Genomic DNA, 6,484 nt, shown 5'->3' on the forward strand with positions numbered 1-6,484 from the left:
ACTTTTGTGCCAGGAGGCGAATTAGACTTCTATCCCTCAGTCGTCAAGGAGTCCTTTCATCAGAACTGATAGCGGTGCCACGTTAGAAAGGCCGGGATGTGAGGGCTGCCAAAGGCTGAGCCAGTGCGACGCCACACGCAGGAAAGGAAGCATCCGACGCCTCGCAGGTTAAATCAAGAGCTGTAGCCCGAAAGCCAGAGTCTGGGTGGGCAGAGAAACCTGCGGAGCCAGGCCGGCCCCGACCAGGGCTCAGGGCCTCTGAGCGGGCTGCACCTTCTGCGCCCGGAAGGGCGGCGGCTCGGCAGCGGGCGAGCTCCGGAGCGTGCTGGGCAGCCGCGGCCCAGGCCTACACACCCACGTCCGGGGAGCGAGGTGGGAAGCTGCCGGGGGGCTTCGAGCACCGCAAGTTCTCGCTCTCGCACTGCCTTCTGGCCCCGCCCCGGACGCCCGCACGCGGGCTGCGCGCGGAGCATTGTGGGCCGTAAGGCCGATGGAGCGCCCGTCGGGGCCAAGGCTGCGGTGCGGAGCTTCCTCCCCGGGCCGCACCGCGCTGTCGCGCAGCCGCAGCCCGGAGCAGGCCCTCGACGGTCTCCCCCACGCCTGTAGCCTCCAGCTCTGAAATCTCCTGCCCAGGCAAGGGCCCGGTGACAGAGGTCAGTTGTGGGGTCCTTACTGCTCTTTCTTGTGAAGCATCCAAGGGCTAGTGGTTAAGAGCTGGAAGTATGGCATTCTAAACATTTCTATTATGAATCTACTAGCTGTGTGTCTTTGAGCAAATCACCTAACCTCTCTGATCTTCAGTTTTCTCATTTGTAAAATAGCACAAACATTTATCTCACAGGGTGGCTATGGATATTGCAAGAGCAAGCCTGGGTTCAGATCCCAGCTGGATTTCTTGCTTGGGCTAGCTAGTCTCTCTGGGCCTCTCCTTACCTATGAAGGAAGGGGATCTGTGAACTAGAGAGAATAACGTTTGACTCAAAGGGTTATAATTAAATGTGATCAGCCTGGCACAGCATTCACCCTAGCACCCACCAAGAGCAAACAGTTAATTTCTTAAAATATCTCAGTGCTTGCCACTTTGAAATCTAGATAAATGTAATTTTTAAATCTTGGTTTTCCTCCTCTTCAGAGGGAAACAGGGCACAAATGTGTGTGTGTGGGGGGGGGGATACTTGGGGTGATAGTGCCCCCAGAACTGGGAAGAGTTAGCTTGTGGCAGAAAGTTAGATGACACTTCCTGAAGCTGCATGCCTTTCCTTCTATCTAGCTTCTCCTCTTCAGTTTCTAGGGACAAGGTAAAAGAATAGGAGCGGCAGGGCAAAGGAGCTTGGAACACTGAAGATTCTCCACAAACATTTCTTGAGTAGAAAATGTCATTTCGCATATTAAGAAGACGAGGGGTCTGTCTGAGGTGGAATGGGAGACCCAGGATTGAAACTGGCTTCCCTGTCTCTGTGCCCCGCTGCCAGTAGGCAAGTTGGGAGCATTTCTGTCCTTAGTCGCAGCTCCAGGGAGGGGAAGACCTAAAGGAGGGGGTGGAAGAGAGGGTGGCACTGCTCTAGGAAACAGGTTGGGGGGCAAGAGGAGTGAAGGTGCAGCCCACTGCATATGGAGAAGGAATACATTCCTGCAACAGATAGAGAACATATCTGACTCAAGAGAGGGAAAACTCAGGTGAGGGGAAGAAAAGAGAAAAGATGTAAGGGTCAATTATCTTGGGGGGTGAGTTAGACCTTCAGTGGAGTGTTGGAATCTCTATATTCCCCACAGCTTGAAAACTCAATGAGGAGCCCCAACACTGACACTCCCAGACGTCCCTTAACCATCCTTGCAGCTCAGGCCTCTCAGAGTAGAGGAGCGTACCTACATCCCCATGTGCCTCATCAGGGCCCCACTCCTTCAGTACCAGTGACCTTCTCATTTCTCGGATGGGAGCACTTACATCCTTTTTTGTTCCCTAGAAATAATAGGATCATGGAGGATGCTGTTTTACCCAGGAACTAACAGGACCTCCAGGAAAACATGGCCCCAGACAGCGTTCAAGATCACACCCTTCTGCTTTTTTGTTTTCTTCCTGACAGCAGAGAAGGCTAATGCAGCAACCGTCACCTAAGGTATTTCATAAACTTCTGGCTCTTAGTCTCCCAGACTGACTAAAAAGTGCTGTTAGCAGAAAAGAGAATACAATAAAATAAAACCAATTCCTCAGTGTTTTGACCCCCCCCCCCTCCCACCACCAGCAAAGGAGACAACTGGTGAGAAGGAGCCACAACTTGGAAAAGATTTATTTTGCCTGGCCATAAATCTCACCCCCTTGTTCCTCTGCCCAGCGAAGCATGATAAAGTCCTTTTCCATAAAGTATTCAGTATTAGAGCCACAAAGCTCCCCCAATCAGTAGCCATCTGCTTCTACCATAACTGCTGCTCTGGAAGCAGGGAAAGCAGCAGCAGAGAAAGGGCACCACTGTTAGGCTGCTGGACAAATGAGGAGACTGAATAGCTTTGGTTCTCCTTGTGTATCTGTATCTATAGAGACAGGAGAAGAAAGGCCGCATTATATTGATACAACAATTGTAAAACAAAACACGGAAGAGGCATCTAAAGGGCAGTATCGCATGCATCAGGGGTCCCCAGATAAAAGGGAAGCTAACAGATTTATAGAAACCTTTAATTGGTTTTCAATTGAAAGCTAAAGAGGCTGGGGCGAAGCTGTGAAGAGTGGCAAAGTGCCCTCCTTCAGCCGTCTGGGAGGCGTGATCGATTTCACGGAGGGAGAAAAGAATACGCAACCGCCCTGCGCCTCTGCGGGAGCGGGGAGCCACGCCGCGCTACGAGCTCTTCTCTTTGGCTAGGGAGTTATGATATGATCATAACAGACTCTCCCAGTCTCTCGTCTTCTTCTTCCCCCTCTCTTCCATCTTCCCTTCCTGTCCCCTTCCCTCGGACTGGCAGGCAAGTGGAGAGGGAAGGAAAGGACGCACAAGTAAATCTGTCGATCTTCAGGATCTTCAGAAGAAATAGATCCCAGCCTAAAAACACCGGCTTTAATCTGTTCATCTGCCAGGAGGGAGGCCTCTTTGACAGAAATAGGAACCCTACTCTCATCCCACCCAAATCCTCTCCTCTCTTTTTTTTCTAGACTCAAACAGGAAAAGTGACAAATCTCAGGAGACTCTCCACCTTAGGACATTGAGAAGTCTTTGCTTGTTCCCATTGGGGTTATTTCAGAGCAGACGCGCCACTCAGCCCTCAGGAAGGGCCCTAACCCCTTCCTGCACAGCCTACCTCGGGCCCCCACCAGGCTCGTTGGCAGTGCCCACCCACACAGTACCCCCAACCCTCTGTCTGTCTGCCTGCCCTTAAGGCTAATTTATTGACCCGACCCTCCATTACCTTCTTCGATTTCCTAATTAATCACAGATAAAAGGCAATGGTGCAAATTACGATTATGAAGAACTGGAAGATGCTTTTGATCAAAATGGTTCTGAGAAGGGAGATATGATGAACATGAGAGTGAAATCTCAAGTGCAGGAACAGGCCTCAGGGGGTGGAACCCTGACCCTGAGTGTTGTGGGTGAGCCCGCGCCTGCTTCAGTGCCCTCATAAGGAGGTAGTCCCTCAGATTAGGTCACTTGGGTCCCAAGCCTGTGGAGGAAAGAGAACTGGGGTTCCTCTGAGGGGGGGGCTCCCAACCTGCCTGCCACCCAGCTCACTCTCCCTCACCCCTTCTCCCCTGCCCGGGACGCACTCTGCTGCTGCCCCTGCAGAATTCCAGGATCCCTGGTCAGTGATTCCACTGTCCAACAGCACACCTTTTGGCCGAAGTGCCCCCCATTATTGCATAAATACCTGGCAGGTCTCTCACAGCTTTCCTGTCTCTGAACATTTCTCTAGTGAGTGGGGCTCACTCTTTGTGAGACGGCAGGAAAACCAGTCTAGTAGGTCAGAGATTGTATTTGTTCGTGTAAGAGATTAATAGAGCCCCTTTCTGATGCTGCTTTCCAGAATTACATTTGGGATTAAAAAGCAGACACGGCGCGGGCACACATTTTGCATTCGCTGGTGGCTGTGATTAATGTTTCCGAGGGGATTTGTGCTGGGAGCTTACGGACCGTGCTCTCGGGGGTCTGCTGCCCCTCGGCCGCGGCGCGGGGTGAGCCGGGGGTCTGCGGGCGCGCGCCAGAGCTCGGGGGATTAGCGGGCCTCGGATGGGCGCAGACGCCTGCGCGGCGGCCTTTTAGTGCCGCCCCCGCCCCCGCCCCCGGCAGAACTGCTCGGGAGGAGGAAGCAGTGAGACCTGGCCCGGGAGACAGACTTGGGGGCTTCAGGGATGTGTGTAAAGGGACGAGCGGCCTGACTTCCAGGTGGGAGAAAGGGGCCCTGTACCCAGCCTCTGAACTTCACACCTCCGTCCTGGGAGAGGAGTTCCCAACTCCCCGTTCCGGGGAAGCGCTGCTCCCGAACGCGTCACTCACCGGCAAATAGAGTCGCCCGGCCCCTGCCCGTAAGAGAATGACCTCAACCCCGCCGCCAGCCTCAGGGCTGCGTTCGCGGGCACTCAGGGGAGCGTCTGTGGAGCCGAGGCTTGAAACGCACCCCCCTTCCCAGCATCCCCCAGTGGGCAGACAAACCCTGCCCCGAGCGTGTGCAGGGACGAGGGAAGGGGAAGAAAGTTCTAGAACGGAAGGAGGACGGGGGTGGGTGGGGGGAGGTTAGGAACGGAGCCTGGCGAGCGAGGTAAAAAGAGAAGCAAATAGGAAGCGAGAAGGATGGTAGGCAGAAGAGGAGAACATGGGGAGGGGGTGGTGGCAGCTGCTGGCCATTACCGCTCTCTGGCAGGAGGGGGCACTGTACCCGCCGAGCAGCCTCCCGCTGGGCTGCGGCGGGATCCCCGGCAAAGCCCGCCCTCCGGGCCCGGCTCAGGGGAGCTGGGCGCCCCCTCCTGGCGGCTGCGCGGTCGCGCCCCGCGGTCCTGCGGGGGCTCTGGTCCAGCTACTGCCCGGCCAGGACTGGGACGTGGTGCGCGGAGGAAGGCCAGGGCACCGAGAGGGTGTGAGGGCGCCAGGAGAGTGGGCCGGCTTGCCCTTCTTCCCGTGCCCCCTCCGCCGCGGCTTCCTCACCTGGGGCCTGCAGGGCTCCTTCCCCGTGAGCTCGGCTCCCGCGTGCCCCTCCGCGGCGCGGCGGGGCTCCCTCCTCCAGCCGAGCCCGGGCGGGAGCCTGCCCTCCTCGCGGAGCGGTCCATCCCGGTCTGCGCCGCGGCAGCTGGGAGGGAGCGAGGGAGCGACCGCCGGCTGCTGCTGGGCGGCGTCTGGGGGCCTCGAGCCCGACGCGAGGAGCCGCCATCTGGAGCCTCCGCAGCAGGCGGGGTGCGGGTGCGAGGGAAGGGGCCTGGCGGCTCGGGCTCGGGCCGAGGAGGGCAAAGGACGGGGGTCGGCGGCGCGGGAGCGGCCCGAGAGCTTGCCTGTGTGTGGCAGAGGCTGACAGGGGTTTGGCCGTTGGGGAGGAGGAGCAGAGGCTTGCCCCTGCCCAGCCCCCCGAATTTCGGGGCAGTTCCGATTGGCAGGTCTAGCTAACGAGCAGGGCACCCACTAGGCGGTTCCTCTTGGTCCCCGTCCCCGGCCGTTCCCCCAGGACTGGAGTGTGGAGACGGGGTGGGGTGGCGAGCCAAAACACACCCGCTATCCGTCAGAAGTGGTTTTCTCATTTCCCTACGCTCCCACTTTGTTATTCCCACTTCAGGAAACGTTCCTCTCCCACGGCCTGGATTTTTGGACACCTACACCTAGACAACTGCTCAGCCAGAACGTGGGGTAGTCACTGACAGGGTATCACCCTTGGGATACACACGCCCTGCTTTCCAGCGGACGGTGGACGAGGAAGGGGATGAGGTGAAGAAAACTCTTCTTGGACATTTAGCATAGGGAAGGAGAGAATGGGGGGCGGCGGTAGGAAGTGTGGCTCCTCCTCTTTCATGTCAGATCCTTCAGTGTTTTTATATCTTTAACTTAAAAAATATCCCCTTTCCCGGGTTTGAATGGGAGAGGGGAGCAAACTCAAGGAAGGAACAAGGTGTGATGAGTATGGGGGAGAGCCAGGGGGTCATCATCTGTTCTGGGAACTCACGCTCTCCAGAGATGCCCTCAACCACAGGTTTCAGCCCAGTGTAAGGGGAGCTGATTGGGTATATCTGTGGTGGCGGGAGATCTGAATTAAAAAAAAAAAAAAAAAGACCCCAAGGCATTAAAATACACTCCCCTCCCCCAGCTGTCTCCTGTCCGGCAGAATGGCATTATGTAAAAGATTTGGCATGTCACCCAGTGGCACATCTGGTAGGTGTAGATGGCATTCATTAGCACAGGGCTTCTACTCTGCAGCATGCCAAAGCCCTGACAGAGATACCCGCTGCCAATCATTCATTCGCTGCCAATCCCTGAGCGCGGCCGGGCGGGATGGCTCCCTTCCACCCTGGCACCAGGACTGG

General features: G+C 56.4%; 1 long non-coding RNA gene across 1 annotated transcript; it reads left to right on the plus strand.

The window, feature by feature from the left end:
• The first annotated feature begins 632 nt into the window (after nucleotides 1-632).
• Nucleotides 633-3,572, plus strand: LOC115281087. Its single transcript, XR_003904077.1, has 3 exons — nucleotides 633-653; nucleotides 1,965-2,117; nucleotides 3,143-3,572. It is a non-coding gene; the product is annotated as an uncharacterized LOC115281087 (long non-coding RNA).
• The last annotated feature ends 2,912 nt before the right edge of the window (nucleotides 3,573-6,484 follow it).

Source organism: Suricata suricatta, chromosome 1 (assembly GCF_006229205.1).
Source record: "Suricata suricatta isolate VVHF042 chromosome 1, meerkat_22Aug2017_6uvM2_HiC, whole genome shotgun sequence".
NCBI lineage: Eukaryota > Metazoa > Chordata > Mammalia > Carnivora > Herpestidae > Suricata > Suricata suricatta.